Genomic DNA, 22,401 nt, shown 5'->3' on the forward strand with positions numbered 1-22,401 from the left:
AAATGCTTTGTGTTTGTTGAAAGGCCGAGACTGGTGTAGTTGTGTTTTTGGAAAGGCCGAGACTGGTGTATTTGTGTTTTTTGAAAGGCCGAGACTGTTCGTTTTGTGTTTTTTGAGGGGGCTTCTCTCCATTAGTTTGTAATGCGGGAAGGGCAGAGGTTTCCAAGTAATAAATGTTCTTAAATCGCACTGTCCATGCTTTATTTTGCAAGTCCTGGTTGCCCTGCTCAGCTGAGGGCTTGTGGAGTGGCTACATTCATCTGGTGACATTGGTACAAGCCATTCCCTGAGAGGGGGCCTAGAACTGACGTTCAATCAGCCGCCGACGGGCGGCCCTTGCACTTTCTGCCTCCCTCCTGTGCTGGTCCTCCTCCTCCTCCTCCTCCTCCTCCTCCTCAGGTCGTTCTCCAATCTCTGGTGGCAGTAGCTGAGTCCTGCGGATAGCCAGGTTGTGCAGCATGCAGCACACGACCACGAAATGGGAGACTCGCTCCGGCGAATATTGTAGGGCTCCTCCGGAACGATCCAGACAGCGGAACTGTTGCTTCAGGACGCCGATTGTTTGCTCAATGATGTTCCTGGTTGCTTGATGGCTGTCATTGTATCCCTCTTCAGCAGGGGTGCTGGGCGCATGGAGCGGGGTCATCAGCCAGGTGCACAAAGGATAGCCTTTGTCCCCGAGAAGCCATCCTCGTGGGTGAGGCTGGGCCTGGAACATGTCTGCCACAGAAGTCTGGCGTAGGATGAAGGCATCATGGCTGCTGCCTGGAAAGCGGGCATTGACAGCTAGGATGAGCTGCCTGTGGTCACACACCAGCTGAACGTTGAGTGAATGGTAGCCCTTGCGGTTGCGGTAATCCTCGGCATTCTCCAGAGGTGCCCGCAAAGCCACATGCGTGCAGTCAATGGCGCCCTGCACCATGGGGAAGCCCGCTAATGCTGCAAAGCCCATTGCACGCTGTTGCTGCTTGACAAGGGCCATGGAGAAGGAGATGAACTGACATCTCCTTCTGAAAAGGGCATTGGTCACCTGGCGGATGCAGCAATGCACGGCAAACTGGGAGATGTTGGAAATGTCCCCAGTAGCGGATGGGAAGGAGCCGGTGGCATAGAAGTTGAGAGACACCGTCACCTTCACTGCCACCGACAGAGACGTCCTGCTCCTCAGATGTGGCTGCAGATCACTGCGAAGCAAGTGGCAGATCTCAGTGACCACCGCCCTTCTGAATCGCAGCCTCCGAACACACTGCTCGTCAGACATGTTCAGATATGAGAACTGCTGGCGTTATACCCTAGGTGGGTAAGGACTCCTTTGCCGACGCCTGTTGCCCCCTCTCCGTCTGGCCATGACTGCCACTCTCTCACGGCGTCTGTGAGCCCTTTGAATGCAATGGAGAAGGCCAACGTTTGCACCCATTGCAGCCCCCATTATATGTTTGCAATCAATGATATGACACTGAAGGTAAAGACAAGTGGAAAGCTGTGGCCTGAAGCCACAAGTGCCTGTGCGAGTGTTGAGCCAAAGCAGAAAGCTCTCTACCTTTGTCTCTCTGCAAAGATCCGTCTCTCACAAAGAAGGAGTGTTGCAAAATGGCTGCCTTTTCTACTGCAGGAGGAGTGCCCTTTAATTTGCGCCCCCCGCGCCCCGCATCGACTGAGAACCGTTCCCCTCTACCAGTCGCTAGGGGCGCCAGGCGCACAATAGGCCGGCACCACTGAATTTCTGGTTTGGGCCGAATAAAGGGCGTTGCACGATGAAATGACGTCAGGATCTGCGCGCGCAGCTGAGCACGCGCAAAGGCTTTGCGCCGCCGCTAAATCTTTACTGAAGTTAGGGAGAGGCGCAGATCGCGCTGCGCCCGGCCGCTAGCTGCCTAACACCCAACATCTCCTCCTCCTAAGGCGCTGGCGGCTGGCGCAAACAACTGAATTTCTAGGCCTTAGTCCTTTTAGAATTATTATTTATTGTAGCCCTGTTTGATTTACACCCTTGATTTCTCTGCCTTCCACTTTTGCTTTTCTTCTTCCTGTCTTTTGTTTCTATTCTTGCTTCCCTTTCCTCTGTCTCCTGCACAGGTTCCCAACCCCCTGCCATTTTAATTTAAACCCTCCCCAACAGCACTAGCAAACACTCCCCCTAGGACATCGGTCCCGGTCCCGCCCAGGTGCAAACCGTCCAGTTTGTACTGGTCCTACCTCCCCCAGAACCGGTTCCAATGTCCCTCCCCCTTGCACCATTCCTCTAGCCATGTATTCATCTGAAATATCTTTCTATTCCTACTCTGACTAGCACGTGGCATTTAAAGATGTATTCACTCACCTTGACCACTCGTGTGAGGTCAGTAAACTTCTTGCAGCACTGGATCTAGGTCCTGGGGACAACACCCCTGGCACTGACAACTTGTGCTATTTCCTCCCACAGCCTTCTGACATGCTGCCTGGAATGCCTCCTGCCTCCCTGTGGTTAGAGGACCCCACGTTGTCTGTGAGACCCCAGGACCAAGGCCTCTAGTGCCACATCAGAAAACCTCCTCGCCCTCTCTCACTCCTGTTGGGCCATGGCTTCATCCAGAGTGACAATGACTTGCTTCTGCAACAAAGCACCTCCCCTTTATGTAGTGCAGAGTGCCTCGGCCAAATGTTATTGGCCAGGAGACTACACCCAATATTTGCCCCCTGTTCAGTGCTAAGCCAACCAGCAGCATGTTTAACGCTGAGATCAGCGCTCCAATCATTATAATGAGCAGGCTGCATGGATTTTGCATGCTGCCTGCACCACTTTGAACTGGCACGGGCAGATCACGCTTCGCGCTGCCCGTGTCTGTTTTTAGGCTTTATCTAATTTCACCCCCATGGACTCCAGCTGAAGCTTGGGCAGAATCAGACAATCTGGAGCCTTTCCTTGAAGCCTGCATGACCCAGACATTCTCCCACACACCCAGGCCAATCTCCAAGAAGTAGGAATGGATCAACTCAGAATGGGACCACAAATTAACAACAGTCCCCTACTAATGCCCCATAAATGTTAATGGTGCAACCCCCTTGCAGACCTATTTTGATGTCGGTAGGACTCTAATTATAAGGCTGACCCAGCTAAACCCGGGTTCAACTTTACCCTCGAAACAGCATGTTGTTCCCAACCTGTGCACAACCATAAATACCTAAAAGTGTACAGTTTTTTCACCAAATACATATGTTTCATAAAGAAAAGATGTTGTATTGAATAGATCCTTATTCCTTTGTAAGAAGTTTGTAACAACACCTCTTGATGCCCATTAGCACCATGCAGCAAAATATCAAAATGAGCATAGTAGTAAACTCCTTAATGAAAATGTGTTGAAAATTTAGCAAAAACAATTGATACTTCTGATATGTCAAGTTCCCAATACATCAACAAAATCTATCCTCTTCTAAAGTAATCTTCATTGATATAAAATGTTTCAGTATTTACAAAACGTTAGCTTTTCTGTTGTTTTCATGTAACACTTCAGCAGATTTTATTAGAGTCGATTAATAATTTTAGTTGTTATCCAGCTCAGCTGTGGAAAGGCAGGAAAACCAAAACATAGTAACATTTCCTTGGTGAGCTCTTAGAAGCCTCACTACAGGCAAGAACTAATCAGGTAACTGACTTGAAAGATTGATGATATGGAACCACTCAACACTTCAAATGGTGTAGACTTTCAATCTTTTGTTGCTGTGGGGCTGTCTGAAGAATGTATAATGGATTTCCTCAGATTGACTTGGAACCTCATTTCTCCCCAAAATCAATGAGAACATTTAAAAAGGAACTGATCTATAATGCAATTATAGAATAAATAATATGGATGAACATCTCTTTAGAATATACAAGATGACTTTTAAAACAAACATTAATTTTACATAAAAGCCTTAATAATCCAGAGCAATTGAAACAAAACTGTTTTCCATTCTGTCTTGCTACCACTCATAGTTAAATGGTTTATGAACCATCAATGTTACAGTAATTTAAAGATTGGATTTTCTTATGTAACTAATACTATTCTAGTTACTGCTCCAAATCAGTAGGTATTAGTCAGGACTTAAAAAAGATTATATAAATTATGTTTACTAACCAAAGCACAAAGGGTGTGAGAGATCTTTTCCTGACATTGGTTGATTCTATTGCTTTGGATTTCCCAGCACACATGTTAGATTCTGTTCAGTTGGAATGCTGCTTGGATAAGTGATTAAGAACTTGAAATGCACAAATCTCAAATAATCTCATGGGACAATAATGTTAAAGTAAAAGTACAGACATGAGCATACATGTAATGAATGTACAGCACAAATTGGCATTAAGTATTGACTCAGAAATTGCAAGCTGAAAGAAAGGTGATGCTGTCGTGACCAATTAAGTAGATTACTAGCCTGCTTTAACTCTGGGCTGTGTGTATTCTAAGTTGCTTAGTGGGTAACACGATACTGTTCGTTATATTAATAATTATAATACTAAGGCTCATTGATGACATTAATGTAGTTGTTGTATCTTCCTCTAGAGAACAGTGGGAAGTAGTGGAAGGATTCATAGGCTCATTAACAGTCTGACAGGCCAAAACACAAACAATGCTTTCATGCCCATAACCATCTTTATACCAGCCTAGAGGTTGATTATTCCTATATGGTGGGAGGGTTTTATGGGCTTCCACAACCTATATGATGAGGTGGGGGGGGGGGGTGTTGGGGGCACACACTTCGGATACAAGTAGCCCACTCAATGTCAACTGAGAATTCAGAGCCGGAGCTCCGGACTCAACTCACTAGACTGTCTGGATCAGGGATCGAACCTTGTACCTTCTGACTCAGAGACGAAAATGTTACCACTAAGCATAAATGTGGTTAAATGAAGGAAGACAAATGTATGTCCCAATAACTAAACTATCTATAGAGGTTGTGAAAACTAGTTCCCATATGAATCTCACATGAATGGAAGGTGATCGACCAAAACAGGTGAAACCTGCCTCTCCCCATATAGATACACACATTAATAGAATAGATAATGGGAATGGAGGGGAGGATAGTGGTGAAAGATAAAATAAATTGTACAGATGTGATAAGCTACTGTTAATTCAAAGCTTTTTCTTGCTTGAAAAAATTCAAATTACCCAACAGCTCAAATTTAGCAATTTTAATGAAACAGCGTAGTAAACCACTACAGGAACATTAAGAACATAAGAAATAGGAGCAGGAGTAGGCCATTCAGCCCTTCGAGCCTGCTCTGCCATTCAATGAGATCATGGCTGATCTTCTGCCTCAACTCCATTCACCGGCCCTATCGCCATATCCCTTGATGCCCTTACTAGTCAGAAATCTATCAACTTCTGTTTTGAGTATACCCAATGACTGAATCTCCACAGCCCTCTGGGGTAGAGAATTCCAAAGATTCACCACCCTCTGTGTGAAGAAATGTCTTCTCATCTCAGTTCTGAATGGCCTACCCTTTATCTTGAGGCTGTGGCCCCTGGTTCTAGACTCCCCAGCTATGGGAAACATTCTCCCAGCATCCATCCTATCAAGCCCTGTAATAATTTTGTATGCTTCAATGAGATCCCCTGTCATTCTTCTGAATTCAAGAGAATACAGGCCTAGTTTACTCAATCTCTTCTCATATGACAGTCCCGCCATCCCAGGAATCAATCTCGTGAACCTTCGTTGTTATCCCTCTATGGCAAGTATATCCTTCCTTAGGTAAGGAGACCAAAATTGTACACAGTACTCCAGGTGTGGTCTCACCATGGCCCTATGTAATTGGAGTAAAACTTCTTTATTCCTGTACTCAAATCCTCTTGTAATGAAGGCCAGCATACCATTTGCCTTCCTAATGGCTTGCTGCACCTGCACATTCACTTTCAGTGACTCATGTACAAGGACACCCAGGTCCCTTTGAGCATCTGCATTCCCCAATCTTTCACCATTTAGGAAATACTCTGCCTTTCTGTTTTTTCTACCAAAGTGGATAACTTCATATTTATCCATATTATATTCCATCTGCCATGTTCTCGCCCACTCACTGAGCCTGTCAAGATCCCCTTAAAGCCTCTTCACATCCTCTTCGCAACTGACACTACCACCTAGCTTTGTATCATCAGCAAATTTGGAAATGTTACATTTTGTCCCCTCATCCAAATCATTGATATAGATTGTGAATAGCTGGGGCTCAAGCACAAAGCCTTGCGGTGCCCCACTAGTCACAGCCTGCCATCCTGAAAAAAAACCATTTATCCCTACTCTTTGTTTTCTGTCTGTTAACCAATTCTCAATCCATGCTGGTATATTACCCCCAATTCCATGTGCCCTAATTTTGTTCACCAACCTCCTGTGTGGGACCTTATCGAAGGCCTTCTGAAAATCCAGATACACCACATCTACTGGTTCCCCTTTGTCTACTCCACTAGTTACATCCTCAAAGAACTCCAATAAGTTTGTCAAACAAGATTTCCCTTTCATAAATCCATGTTGACTCTGCCCAATCTTACTATTAGTTTCTAAGTGCCCAGTTATTGCATCCTTTATAATAGATTCCAGCATTTTCCCAACTACTGATGTGAGGCTAACAGGTCTGTAGTTCCCGTTTTCTCTCTCCCTCCTTTCTTAAATAGCGGGGTTACATTTGCTATCCTCCAATCTGCAGGAACCGTTCCAGAATCTATAGAATTTTGGAAGATGACAACCAATGCGTCCACTATTCCAATGGCCACCTCTTTCAAAACCCTAGGATGTAGGTCATCCGGTCCTTGGGATTTGTTGACTTTTACTCCCATTAATTTTGCTAGTACTGTTTTCTTACTAATAATAATTTCTTTAAGTTCCTCATACTCATCACACCCTTGGTTTTCTCGTATTTCTGGGAGGTTTTTTGTGTCTTCCTCCGTGAAGATAGAAACAAAGTATTTATTTAATTTCTCTGCCATTTCCTCATTCCCCATTATAAATTCTCCCATCTCTGACTGTAAAGGACCTACAATTACCTTCGCCAGTCTTTTCCTTTTCACATACCTATAGAAGCTTTTACAATCCGTTTTTATATTTTTCGTTAGTTTGTGCTTATATTCCATTTTCCCTTTGTTTATCAATTTCTTGGTCCCCCTTTGCTGGTTCCTAAAAAGATCCCAATCCTCAGGCTGACCGCTTTTTCTGGCAACTTTATAAGCTTCCTCCTTTGACGTAATACTAGCTTTAATTTATTTTGTTAGCCATGGTTGGATCACTTTTCCTTTTGGGTTTTTATGCCCTAGAGGAATATATGTTTGTTGCAAATTATGCATTATTTCCTTGAATGTTAGCCCTTGTATGTCCACCTTCATACCTTTTAGTGTAGTCTCCCAATCTACCATGGTCAACTTGTCCCTCATACCCTTCTAGTTTCCTCTGTTTAGATTGAAGACCTTAGTTTCAGATTGGACTACATCACTCTCAAACTTAATATAAACTTCAATCATATTATGGTCACTTGTCCCTAAAGGCCCCTTTACCACAAGATTATTGATTAGCCCTTTCTCATTACACAGTACCAGATCCAGAATAGCCTGTTCCCTGGTTGATTCCTCCACATACTGATCCAGGAAACCATCTCGCATGCATTCCAAGAATTTGTCCTCCACACCATTAGTGGTAATTTGATTTGCCCAGTCAATATGTAGATTAAAGTCCCCCATGACTACCTTATTGCCCTTGTTACATGCACTTCTAATATCTTGATTGATACTGTGCCCTACATTACCACCACTGTTTGGTGGCCTATATACAACTCCCACCAATCTTTTCCTTTGCTGTTTCTTAGCTCCACCCAAAACTGATTCCAGTTCTACATCACGATCTGCCAAGCCAAGATCTTTTATCTCTACCATACTGATCTCATCCCTTATTAACAGCGCTACGCCACCTCCTTTTCCTTTTTGTCTGTCCTTCCTAAAAGTTGAGTACCCTGGAACATTCAGTTCCCAGCTTTGGTTACCCTGCAACCATGTCTCTGTAATGGCAATTACATCATACCCATTTACTTCTATTAGTGCCATTAATTCATCCACCTTGTTGCGAATGCTATGTGCATTTAGATAAAGTGCCTACAACTTTGCCTGTTTAATATTTTTCTGCACTTTGACCCTCTTTACTGTTGGCCTTTGTTTCTGCTCCCTACTAGTTTTGCTGACTACTTTTCTGACTTGCACTTCCAGCTTTGTTTCTCTCTGTTCTCGGCCCACACTTAGGTTCCCAGCCCCCTGACAAACTAGTTTAAATCCTTCACAACAGCACTAGCAAACACCCCTGCAAGGATGTTGGTCCCGTTTCTGCCAAGGTGTAACCCGTCCAGCTTGTACAGGTCCCATCTTCCCCAGAATCGGTCTTAACACCTCAGGAATTTAAATCCCTCCCACCTTCTCTCCAGCTACGCATTCATCTGGTCTATTCGCCTACTTCTGCTCTCACTAGCACGTGGCACTGGGAGTAATTCTGAGATTACTACCTTTGAGGTCCGGCTTTTTAATTTATTTCCTCGCTCCCTATGTTGTGCTTGCAGAACCTTGTCCCTCTTTCTACCTATGTCGTTGGTACCAATATGGACCACGACCTCTGGCTGTTCACCCTCCCCCTTCAGAATGTCCTGCAGCCGCTCAGTGACATCCTTGACCCTGGCACCAGGGAGGCAACATACCATCCTGGAGTTATGTCTGTGGCCACAGAAATGTCTATCTGTTCCCCTTACGATAGAATCCCCTATCACTATTGCTCTCCCACTCTTTTTCCTCCCCTCCTGTGCAGCTGAGCCACTCATAGTCCCACGGACTTGGTTCTTGCTACATTCCCCTGAGAAACCATCTCCCCCAGCATTATCCAAAATGGAAAATCTGTTGGAGAGGGAGATGGACCCAGGGGACTCCTGCACTACCTTCCTAGTTCTTTTACTCTGTCTGGTGGTCACCCATTCCCTATCAGCCCGTGCACTGTTTACTTGCAGTGTGACCACCTTGTTAAATGTGCTATCCACAAAGATCTCAGCCTTGCGGATGCTCCACAGTGACTCCAGCCGCACCTCCAGCTCCGAAACATGGATTTCGAGTTGCTGCAGCTGGAGACACTTCCTGCACACATGTTCGCCCTGGACACCAAAAGTATCCCTGACTTCCCACATAGCACAGAAGGAGCACTCCATGCTGCCAAGCTGCCCTGCCATGTCCTACCCTTAATTTACTCCCTTTACTTCCTTTAAATTGGAGAATATTAAATACACTAGGGACCTTACGTCACTTTAAACACTACTTACTCTAAACTAGAGACCTTACTTTTACTTTAACAACTGGACTGTAGAAATACTCACCAGGTCCTACTTACCCTTGTGCCAATGTCACTTTCAATCTCTGATGTCACTTTCGAGTGTTGCCTGTTTTGGTCCGCTCTCGCTGCTGCTCCCAATAGCTCGGTCTGGGCCTCGAGCCTCGGGCTTTATTTCCTCGCTCCTCCTTCACCTGTTCCCTCACAGGTCGGTCCGCTCTCGATGCTGCTCCCAATACCGCGGTCTGGACCTCGAGCCTCGGGCTTTATTTCCTCGCTCCTCCTTCGCCTGTTCCCTCACAGGTTGGTCCACTCTCGCTGCTGCTCCCAATAGCAATGAAGAACTCCATGAAACATCAAAACAATTATGCCAAATCATGTACAGAAAGTGAAATAAAGAGAGGGAAAGAAAGATGGAATTAAAAGAGGTAGAAGAGACAGAAAGAAAAAGTAAAAAATAATGTTTTATTTATTTTTAATTTAAAAAAAAATCTATAGCAACAATAATTAAAATCTGAAGGAATGAGATACCACACTTGTAAAAGTTAATTTTCAGTGCCAGAGAGGTTGTTGGCAGTAATTAAGACATACCATTAAAAATTAATTTACAGTTGAATGGACAAGCCTTAACTTTTTCTGGCGTGTTTAGTGGGTAGCTATCATGCAAGTACAGCAACTTCATTTTGTTTCATGTATTTGAATGCCGAATCTCTCAGCCAGTTACTGGTTTAATACAGCTTTTGAAGGAGCTGGGCAACTCAGACAGCAATTTCCTGATTTCCACGTTTAACTGCGCATGTGTGGATGCCAGAAGTTGCTGTCCGATTTACTTTTTAATAACGATGAGTGCTGATAGCCTCATCATTACTTTTACCGCAATATCCGGGCCAATAGTTCTTACAAGTGGAATATCTGGAAAATTTTATATGACATGTCACACTATCCTTTACTGTCTCATGGAAGGCCATGCTTCTGAAAACGTTTTCTCTTCACTACAACCAATTTAGTGCATTTATCCAGATCAATTTGAGAAGGAGTACCTGACATACTAAAATAAAATGGGTCAGCTAATTATACATCTGTTCGATCTTGGGAAAGCTACATAAAGGTTTAAGGTAACTCAGGAGAAGAATGCATCATCAGTCAGAGAGACAGTAGTGGAATAGATGAAAGAGGTGAATCAAGGGTGGATGCAGATATGTCAAGAATATTTGAACAAATAAGAGGTAACAAAGGAAATCGACTTTGTTCAAGATCAATAGCATTCTCCCGATCTTCCAGCTGTCTGATTATACCAACCTTCATAGCTGATCCAGCAGAATTTACCAATCTAGGACATAGAGGGATAAGTGCCCAACCTGTAAAATCTAAAAGGAATCTGGACTTTAGATGCAAATTTTCCATGTTGATTTAAGTACAAAAGTCAGTATGGGGAAGCATTTTCTCCCAGAAAAGGTTTAAAAACAAAATACAGTGGAATTAGTTTTCTGATTGGTTCAGCCTGTAAATTTGCAGAAACGGAGTGTAACTGGTTAGAAATATGGGTAGATACCGTTTACACCAGTACTCCACCCATAATGCGCATGAAGTGAATTTCTGGATGATGTTTTACCAGGCACAGTAAACTCCCAGCGCACAAAGGCAGATGTGACCTCATTTTGACACTCTTTTACCTGTTTATCATACCAGACATATATTTTATAATTTTGCCTATATAAATCAGGTCTCCAGGAATGCTAGGCTATGCCCTTAAATTAAAAGTAATTTAAAGGGGCAAACAGTGAACCAAATCCATGCTTTTGTATGATTCACTTCAAGCTTTTTTCCCATAGGTTTTTTTGCTCCTTTTTCCAGCCAAGTCAGTTTTGAAAAATGTTTTGTGGCTCAGATTTCGCCACAGCCATTTTTGTTTTCCATTAACAAATTGAAACAATTGGGTTCAAATTTGCCTCTGAATTCACATCCCTTTTGGAGAAAGTTTGGGGGGGGGCAAGTGTGGGAAATGTGACAGGGAGCTATTTTGCCGGCTCCCCAGTGTCTGTCACCAATTCATTGGTTTTCTGTTGATAGTGACGGCGAATGTTGAATAATGCAAGTGTACAAATTATAGAATAATGACCGGAAAACATCATTTAGTTGTTTGATTTCCCTAGGCAACGTGGCAGTTTTAAAATAAATAAAACAAAGAATTATATTTTATCTTCATCTGGCACTGCAAGCCACACTGTGCTGTGCCTGGACTGCAGTTATTTCCCCCTCCTCTTCCCTCACCTCCCCCCGAGGTGAGCTCCAAAGAAGAGTACAAATCGGCTGGCCCCAGGAAATTTGCTGGTGTTGGAGTAGGGGTACACTGACAAGCAGGAGTCCTGTCTGGTGCACTTACAGTGGGAACCATGCCACAGAGGAAAATCTAGGCTTGGGTGTCCCTATAAGAGTCACTGTCTAATTATGTTATTTGGAGGAGTAAGCAGAAAAACAAAGGAATACCAGGCAGGTGAGCTTGCACCAGGGAGGGAATGCAATATCTGCTGTTACCCTCCAAATACTATATACAGGCAGAAGTATACTTACCTTAATTTGTCTGAGGAAAAAGCTATGCACAATCTAAGATTTTTATTAACTTGTTCTGGGGATATGGTTGACACTGGCAAGGCCACATTTATTAACCGTCCCTAGTTGCCCTGAGATTTTCCAGGAGTTTCCCCAAAGTTATGACCTTTGCTACAATCTGACCCATAGCTAACCTCCACCACAGGCATGGCACTACTAGTTGGTTGTCCAAGCCACTTCAGTACATAAATTTTATGTCTTAGGTTCATTACAGTTGGCACAGGGGGCATTAGCAACATCAGCCAATCAGCAGTGTATGGACATACCAAGCAAATGAATCTTGGATACGTTGCTAGAGCTAGCTACTTCACCAACTTTCCCATTTAACAATTGGCAACAACATGAGAAGGTATTCTCAAATATAATAGCAAAATAGCAGGATTCCCTAAACTATCCATGTGACACACATGTGGCTTTACTTGCCTTCGCACACAATGACCCCAGTAGCACTCTCTGTCGCTCCTTAGAAGCACTAGTTTCCCTGGTGCTACAGGAAAGTAAATGGGGTGCAGACCTATTACTTTTGGCCTCCACCCCCTTTACAGTTCACCTGGATTTCCAGGATTTTTCTAAATGGGCAGAGCAAGGCTTGCACTGGCAATAGATATTGGCCCACCGTAACAATGGTAATGATGTGGGAGGGGATGTTCCTGGCCCTCCCATCTCATTTTCCTGGGACTTTGACCAAGAGGTGCCCAGTTCCAGCTGACAAAAAAATTTGCTGGACTGCACAAGGTACGTAAGGTAAATATGCTAACATACGGCTTGATTTTATAATGCTAGCTTCCAATGCCTCTTAACTGTACTTCATTCAAAACTTGGTGTATCATCATAGAGAATGAAGGCACTACACTTTTCCAACTGTTAATATACTTTTTAAATACACAAGTATGCTCATGTTGTATCAGGGCATTGTGTAATTTTATCATATTAATGTGTTACCCTGTGACCCAGGGATGGGGGAGGGGTGGGAAGGGTCACTTAAGTTTGAGTGACATTTGATACCTTATGAGAGGGCAATGGAGATTTTAGACTTGGAGGAAATAGAGGGAGCGGAGGATGGTTTGGTTAAAGACATTTCCCTAAATATATTGGCTAGTATCTTTTGCTTATCTGGTTACTCACTCACTTGTTCACTCCATCACATACAGGCATGCACTGTAGCATTGCAGCCTAACACACTGCTGTGTTGTTATGTGAAGCTTTGTTTCAAGGAATGTCCTGCTGCCAGCATTATAAGATATTCCGTTCTGTTCCTGTGGGTGTACAAAAGGATGTAGTGCCACTGACTACTGGCCATCCCTAACCGAGCACCTCACATAACCCTGTGTAGATGTAGAAAACATCTACACATATGTAGGGAAGGAAGAAGGGGATGGGTAGCTGTACTAATTAGAGATAACATAATGGCCCAGAAATTTGGGTCGGGGGCTTCCTGCGGGTGTAAGCCCCCGACCTGCACTTACCTTGTGCGCCGCCCGTTGAGCTGTGGGCCCGCGTGGGATTCCGATCCTGGGCCTGCTCCAACTGCCGGCGTGCAGTGCTTGCGTATCCCAGGGGCGCAGTTAGTTCGATGCGTCCCCTGGGATCACGTGGGCCATGGAGAGCCAATTGGAGCAGGGAATGCCCATTCATAAGTTTGACAGGAACAAACCTTATAAATACTACGGGCCCCAAAACATCACTAAATCTTCAAATAATTTTTTTTAAATCACATTTTTTAAGTAAACTATAAATTACATGAAATAACTATTTTAAACAATAATTTAAATTTTTGAAAAAAATAATTTTATTTTGTAACGGGGCTAAAAATAAACTTACCTTGCTTTAAAGTTTAAAAAATAATAAACCTGTGGAAAAAATGTTTTAATTTTAATTAATTCACCACTTACCTTGTAAAAAGCAGGCCTTGCGACTGCTTTTTACATGTCTAACTTCTGGAGACTTACCCTCTCAGGAAAACCTGCAAAAAAAACGTAAGTTCGATGCGCACGCGCAGCTTTTCCTGTGCACGCGTTCGACCTCTGAACCCCTCCTTTCAGGGGACCGGAAGTGGCAGTTTCCCGCGCATGCGCAGTGCATGCAGGAAACCGGCACTTCCATTGGGCCTACGGGTGAGTACCCGGTGCGTACTCACCCGTGGAGACCCGAAGTTCTGGGCCACTGTAGTAGAAAAAGGGACATAACTAATATTAAGATAGAAACAGAATCCATATGGATTGAGATAAAGGATAAGAAGGGATCAGTCACTTAATAGGGGTAATCTACAGATCACCTAATAGTGGAAGGGAAGTGTAGGAAGAAATATATAGGCAAATCTATGAAATGGGTAAAAGACATCGTATAATAATCATGGGCGATTTCAACTACCCCCAAATAAACTGGCAAGAAGAGGTAGAGAAAGGGGAAAATGGAATGGAGTTTTTACAATGTGTTCAGGACTCCTTTCTTGCTCAGTACATAAGAAGCCCCACAAGAGAGAAATCACTGCTGGATTGAGTAATGGGCGATGAACCAAATTAATAGATTCAAGGAAAGCTAATTTTGAGGGTATGAGAATGGAACGGGAATAATATATTGACAGACAATGAGATACGCAAGCAGTGGGAAATTTTTAAAAAGGTGATCAATAGAGTTCAGGAGAAATATATTCCACAAAAAAAACCTGAATTAGCCAATAATAAAACACCATGGATGAATAAAGAGATAAGAGTATATTGAAACTAAAAAAAAAGGCATACACTAAGTACATAGACAATAAAGGAGAGGGTGACAAAAGGGAATGCGAAGAGGTTAGGAAAGAAGCCAAAAAAAACAATTAGGAAAGCAAAAAGGAACTATGGGGGGAAAATTCTGTGCTGTAAAACTCTATGGCCTAGAAATTGAGTTGACGCCGCGCCAGGGCTTTAGCGCCGGAAATTTAGCGCCGGCGCTAATTCCCTTGCGCGCGCCAAAAATTCAGTAGCGCCGCGCCCAGACGGCTGCCGGCGCTACTGGCGGGCGTGAGCGCCTCCCAATGGGCGCTGAGTGCCGCATTGCGGCGCTAATCCGGCGCTGCGGCACCCGATGCGGTGCGGCAGGCTGGGGAAGTGCAGGCCTCCTCCTCCCGTTAAGGAGGCGCTGCCTTCACCCGATCGCTGGCCGTTTGATTTTTTCAAAAATGAGCCCGGCACCTCGGACAAGTGCCGGGCTTGCAGGCCAGACGCATCTGTTCCGCGGGGGGGGGGGTGGAGGAGTCCGGGGAGGGAGGTGCGGGCAGGCGGCCGGCGGGAAAGCGGCCGGCCGCCGCGCGACCTTAATGCGCCGGCGCTAACTTGTGTAAGACTCGGTTGCCAGAGTCTTAGTTGCGGCTGCCACGGGCGAGGCGGCCGCAACTGAATTTCGGCGTTCGGGCGCATTGCCACGGCAACCGGGACGCTGCGCACACCGATGACGTCATCGGTGCCGGCGCAGCGCTACCGGTGCAACGCCGCTTTAGGGCCCCAGGGAATTTTTCAACTGGCCATAACTCTGGCGCTAGTCCCTCTAGCGCCTCAAAAGCGGCGCTAAGGCTGGTGAATTTCTAGGCCTATGACTCTATGACCATTAGTGCCAGCAGATGGCAATAATGGGGCGCTAGAGCATTATCGCTGGGGCAAGTCGAATTCAGTGCCACATACCAAATCCCACCCCCCCCCCAATAGTGTCGCCAGTAAGAGTTATCGCCAGGAACGTCAACACCAGGTGCATCGTGGCATCAGTGAGTGTGCAATGCTCACTGACCACCTGATATGCGAAATTGATCATCGTCACCCACCTTAGCACCTGGAGTAAACACCGACAGGGGGAGCTGGTGTTAAGCACCAGGAAGTCGGCTCCGGGGATGTTATTTAAAGGGATCATCAATAATGACTCGCAGCTGTCAGGTTAGTGCAGTTTCAGTGATTTCTTGTCAGTTTCACATTCTCCGACAGTTTCATTCAGTAATTTCAAGGTTCTTTTGTATCAGGATTGTTGTGGCAACTCAAAAGTAGCTACAGTTATTCTTAAAAAATTCAAACTGCTACACTTGATTACATTAATGGGGGCTGTACTGGCAGTCGACCTTGACCTCTAGGATCGACGACGGAGAGAGCGGAGGCAGCAAGAAAGATTCGAACATGAGCCCAGAGGGAGGAAGATGGCCATCAGGGTTCTGAACAGGAGGCCTTACCCACCAAGGGTACTCTGAGAGCACTTCTCCTACCTCTAATTAAGCAAAGAGCAGTGTATTCACCAAGGAAGTGATCACAGAACACTGCCACCTACTGCAACCAGACCTCCAGCCTCAGATCAGTGCGACCACGGCTCTCTTAGTGGTAGTCAATGTCACCGTCACCCTCAATTTCTTTGCCAGCGGATCCTTCGGGCAGGATTTTCATTGTGCCGTGGAGTTGGGGTTGGAGGCACGGGGGGGTTAAAATCCCGAAATCAGGGGTCCCGACCCCTTCCTGCAACCAAACCCGCCTCCATGCCAGTTTCAAAGGAGGTGGGTACCTGCCCCGCACTGGGACCTGCCTACCCAAGGCGGGAAGGGGATTAGTGCCAATTAACTGCCTGTTAACAGGTAGTTAACAGGCAGTTTTTAGCCTAATTCCTATTTTTAAGGTTGAAGTGTGGGATTCCCGATGGCTCCAAACCACGGCAAGTTAGCGAGGTGGGCCGTCGGGTTGAAGGACTTGGAGGGGTCGAGATGTCGGTGTTCAGGTGAGTGATGTGTGCATGAGTGTAAAGGTAAGTGTGTTTGGTGTGTCTAAAGTGATTAAATAAGTTTTACATACCTTTTCTTACCTTTTCAGCCTTCCTTCCTCTAGGTTCCGGGAGTCCCTCATCTCACTGGCACAGAAAGCAGAATGGCTGCGAACTGTCAAAAGTGACAGCCTTCAACTTACTGTGCAGGAGAGATTTCTAACTGAGTCTGTGGAGAAGGACTCAGGTTAAAAGTAAGACTGTCAGTGTTTGACAGCTTCAAACAGCTGTGAAACACTGATATTTCATCTGTCAAAAGATCTTGACAGATGAAATTTCAGTCTGTGACGTCACCTGTTGCCGGGTGGCCCTTAATTGGCCTGCTGAGCCCGCTGGGCGGGCTCAACAAGGTCAATCAAGTTAAAATCGCGTGGATTGGCCGCATCTTGATGGAGGCGGGACTACAACCCTGAATGTTGTAGTCCCGCCTCCAACCCGACTCCTGAGTTAAATTCCTGCCCTTCGAGTCTGCAACAGGAGACATAGCTAACACTTTGCAGTTCGCCGTCCATCGCTGCATCTAGGAGATCACAGAGGCTCTCTACAGTAGGAGAAGAGACTACATTTCCTTCCCCATCACGAGAGAGAAGCAGGACAAGCATGCATGTGGCTTTGCCAGGATAGCGGGATTCCCCATAGTGCAGGGCGCCATTGACTGCACCCACGGGGTACCGCATAACAATCCTGAGAGCTTCCGTAATTGCAAAGGCTACCACTCACATAATGTGCAGTTGGTGCGGGACCACAGACAGCGAATCCTCAATGTCATTTTATGCTATCCTGGCAGCTGCCATGATGCCTCCATCTTGCACCAGACTGGTGTGCCAGCACTCTTCCAGCCATCAAGTCAAGCTCACGGTTGGCTGGTCGGGGACAAGGGCTATCCACTCTACACCTGGCTCATGACTCCCGTTTGCAACCCCAACACTCCTGCCCAGCACTCATATAATGAGAGCCATGTTGCCACCAGGAACATCATCGAGCAAACCATCAGCCTGCTGAAGCAACAGTTCCGCTGCCTTGACCGGATTACTTGGCTGAGCGGGTGTCCCATTCGTGGTGGTTTGTTGCATGCTCCACAACTTGGCCATCATGAGGGCACAGCCCTTGGCACCAGGGATTGTGGGACCGCCTCAGGAGGAGCATGAGGAAGAAGAGAAAGATGAGGAGGACGAGGAGGAGGAACAGGAGCGAGGGAGGAGGCAGCCACTAAATCGGCCTTCTGGAAGGGCGGTCCATGATCGCCTCATCAGACTGTGGTTCGAATGAATTAAACTCCAGATCCCCGTTGCTCACCACATTCCCATCATTTCATCCCTGTCACAGGCCATATCACAGTGCAAAGCTGAAATGAGACCCAGCACAAAAGAATCCAAACTGAATTAATAAATTTATCAAAAATCAGTGAACACATATTTACAACAAAAATATTAACTATTCACCCTTGTGCAATCCCTTAGTGCCTGTCATTACAGTGTCCCCAAGCTACCCTTTCCACCGCCAGCGGGGAGCTTACTGAGGGTGAGATGCAGCCCACTTGTCCCCGGTGCCTCACCCTGTGCAGGTCCCGCTACTATACTAGCCTCTAAAGAACGCATAGTGCCAGTATCTGAGCTGGTGCCTGCGGGTGAGACATGCAGTGACGTGGTGTGTTCTTCCTCCTCCTCTTATCCCGCCTCGCTTTCTACGGTGCCCTCCGGGATAGGCTTCTTCTTCTTCTTAGGCAGACTTGCTTCCACACTAAAAATGACTGATGAGTCCAATGCGGGACCTACAGTCTCTGTCACAGGTGGGGCAGACGGTGGTTGAAGGCGCGGATGGGTGGGCTGCTTGGGTTGACGTGTGCTCCTTCCGCTGTTTGCACTTGGCTTCTGCTTGCTCCCGGTGAAGAGACTCGAGGTGTTCGGCACCTTCCCGAATGCTTCTCCACTTTGTACGGTCTTGCGTCAGGGATTCCCAGGTGTCGGTGGGGATGTTGCACTTTTTCAAGAAGGCTTTGAGGGTGTCCTTGAAACGTTTCCTCTGCCCACCTGGGGGTCTCTTGCCGTGTCGGAGCTCCAAGTAGAGCGCTTGTTTTGAGAGTCTCGTATCGGGCATGCGGACGATATGGCTCGTCCATCAGAGCTGATCGAGCGTAGTCAGAGCTTTGATGCTGGGGATGTTGGCCTGAGCGAGAACACTGACGTTGGTGTGCCTATCCTGCCAGTGGATTTGCAGGATCTTGCGGAGGCAGCGTTGGTGGTACCTCTCCAGTGCTTTGAGGTGCCTGCTGTACATGGTCCATGTCTCTGAAGCATACAGGAGGGCGGGTATCACTGCTGCTCTATAGACCAGAAGCTTAGTGCTGGGTTTGAGGTCCTGGTCTTCAAACACTCTCTTCCTCAGGTGACCGAAGGCTGCACTGGCACACTGAAGGTGGTATTGGACTTCGTCATTGACGTCTGCCCTTGTTGACAGTAGGCTCCCGAGGTATGGAAAGTGGTCATGGATTTTGATTAATCGGGGAGCAGTACTGTGTGGTGGGGGCAGGTTGGTAGAGGAGCTTTGTCTTATGGATGTTTAGTGTAAGGCCCATGCTCTCGTACGCTTCGGTGAAGGCGTTGACGATGGTTTGGAGTTCGGCCTCAGTGTGCGCAGACGCAAGCGTTGTCTGCATACTGTAATTCTATGACAGAGGATGGGACGACCTTGGATCTGGACTGGAGGTGACAGAGGTTGAATAGTTTCCCGTTTGTTCTGTAGATTAGCTTCACTCCAGCGGGGAGCTTACTGAGGGTGAGATGGAGCATTGCAGCCAGAAAGGTCGAGAAGAGCGTTGGTGCGATGACACAGCTTTTCTTGACCCCGGTTCATACGTGAATTGAGTCTGTGGTGGATCCATTGGTCAGGATCATGGCTTGCATGTCATCGTGAAGCAGGCGAAGGATGATGACAAACTTTTGAGGGCAGCCGAATTTGAGGAGGACACTCCATAATCCCTCATGGTTGACGGTGTCAAAGGCCTTTGTGAGGTCAAAGAAGGCTATGTACAGTGGTTGGTGTTGTTCCCTGCATTCCTCTTGTAGTTGACATGTGGTGAAGATCATGTCCATTGTGCCCCTTAGTGGGTGGAATCAACATTGCGATTCTGGGAGGATTTCTTCAGCCACTGGGAGAAGGCGATTGAGGAGGATTCTTGCGATGACTTTCCCTGTGGCAGACAGCAGGGAGACTCCTCTGTAATTACCGCAATCGGACTTGTCACCTTTCTTGAAGATGATCACGATTGTGGCATCTCTAAGATCCCCTGGCATGCTCTCCTCCTTCCAAATAAGAGAATGAGTTTATGCATTCATGCCAATAATGCTTCTCCGCCATGTTTTAGCGCCTCGGCGGGGATGCCATCTTGTTGTTCTTCAGTTGTCGGATGGCCTTTTCAACCTTATGCTGGGCTGGGGTTGCGCTGAGGTGGTGGTGGGTAGCATGCTGCGGGATGGAGTTGAGGACACTCGCGTCGAAGGCAGGCTGCTCAGGTGCTTGTTCATTATCTGAAAGCATAAAGGCACAAGAGTCAGGTTAAGGTGAGTGGAGGGGGCCAGGAAGGGAGAAATGCATGCATACAGCATGATTAGCTGGAAAGTGCGAAAGCTTGTGGGGTGAGGGGGAAGTGTGATGTGCGAACAAGGAGTAGGGATGAACATACTGTTGTTGTCCCCAAGGAGGTCAACGTCGCCGATGGCCATGGCGCCCAATAACGTGCAGCACTCTATTCTCCAGCACAGACAGTGGTTGGGTGTCGGTGTGTCCCCCGCCTGTGCGCTGTGCTCCCTCCTGTTGTGAGCCACCTTGGCTCACAAAAGAAAGGAAAGTGTGTGAGTGAGTGTGGAGCAATGTGTTTGGGTGATGTGCCTGCCATAGTTGAACAGCTGTCATTGTGTGTAAGGTGTGAGATGTGGGTGTGAGTGTTGGTAGATAGAGATTGTTGGTGGGTGAGTGCTGGGGGTGTGGTGCTTTGGGCAGTGTGTGAAGACTATGGTTCAGATGGTTGTATGTAGCATTTTTTGAAGCATTGACTCACCCTGACCACCCAAGTGAGGTTGCTAACTTTTTTCCTGCACTGTGTGTGGGTCCTGGGGATCACAGTGCTGACCGAGACGTGCTGTGCTACCTCCCTCCACATGGTGCAGACGGCTTGTGGTGAGGGCCTCCTGCCACTTGCTGGGTAGAGCACCGCCCTCCATCTCCACAGCGAAAACCAATGCCTCCAATGCTTCATCGGAGAATCTGCGGGCTCTCTCCCTGGGGTGTAGACCTGCCATGAGCAGGCCTTTTTCAGTTCTCCGGTTCCTTCTCCTTGACCTGCTCGTGCTTGCTGAAGTAGCTGCACAGCCAGCAATGCTGAGAATGAGGTTCTGCAGCATCAATGAACCTCCCATTTAACTATTGAAAAAGGCCTGTGGCAATCATGACTTGCGATTTATCTGCACCTGCTATTGGTCCACCCTTTGAGTGTAACGCCAATGAGCTTGGGCTTTAAGACTTGGATTAGGACTCAAATCATTTTTTTGAGCATTGTACATGAATTTTGTGTGCAGTCTAAAGCTTTAGCGCCTGGTGCCAATTCTCCAACTTTTCTACTGACACTGCCCATTCTTGGGCTATAATGAATTTCTAGCCCAGTACTGAACCTAAATTATCAAGCACTATAAAAAGAAATAGTAAAGTATTCTACAGACACATAAATAACAAAAGAAAAATCAGAATAGGGATATGGATATTAAAGGATGCTCAAGATAAACTCACAGGTAATAACAGGAAAATGGTAGAACTATTGAATAATTACTATGCCTCAGTATTTACAAGGGAAACTAACAAGACGGAAAGGTCAAAATAGATATAAAGACATTTAAGATAGAAAGGGGAGAGATAATTTATAAACTAATCAAACTTAGAGAGGATAAAACCCCTGGATGGATTGCATCTACGCATATTAAAAGAAGTTAGGGAACAGAGAGGCGAAGCACTATTACATATATATAACAATTCATTAGTTATTCCTATATTTAAAAAGCAACATAGAACCAATCTAGGGAACTATAGACCGGTTAGCTTAATGTCAGTGGTAGGAAAGATAATGGAATCTGTACTCAAAGATGTAATAGAGAAACATCTCAAAACCTAAAATATAATAAAGAGCAGTCAGCATGGATTTTAATAGGGATGGTCATGCTTGACCAACCTTACTGAATTCTTTGAAGAAGTAACAGAAAGAGTAGACAAGGGTAATGTAGTAGATGTAACATATTTGGATTTTCAAAAGGCCTTCGATAAGGTACTCATAAAGTAGACACTTGGCTAAGGTCAGATCAGGTAGCAGAATGGATAGCAAGCTGGCTACAAAACAGAAAACAGAGAGTAGGGGTTGAGGGTAGCTACTCTGACTTTCAAAAGGTAGGAAGTGGTATTCCACAGGGATCGGGGCTGGGACCATTGTTATTCACAATTTACATTAATTTCTAAATTTGTGGACAGCACCAAATTGGGATGTGTAGTTAATACAAAGGAAGAATGTGACAAAATACAGGAAGACATTAATAAACTTGGGGAATGGGTGTATAATAACTAATGGATTTCAATATTGGTAAGTATGAGGTGGTGCATTTTGGTAGGAAGAATAAGAAGGTCACATACTGCTTGAATAATGAGAGTCTGAGTGGAGTAGAGGAGCAAAGGAATCTGGAGAAGCTGGCATTTGAC

This window comes from Somniosus microcephalus, chromosome 10 (assembly GCF_052327205.1).
Source record: "Somniosus microcephalus isolate GS21.2 chromosome 10, FLI_Smic_1.0, whole genome shotgun sequence".
Taxonomy (NCBI): domain Eukaryota; kingdom Metazoa; phylum Chordata; class Chondrichthyes; order Squaliformes; family Somniosidae; genus Somniosus; species Somniosus microcephalus.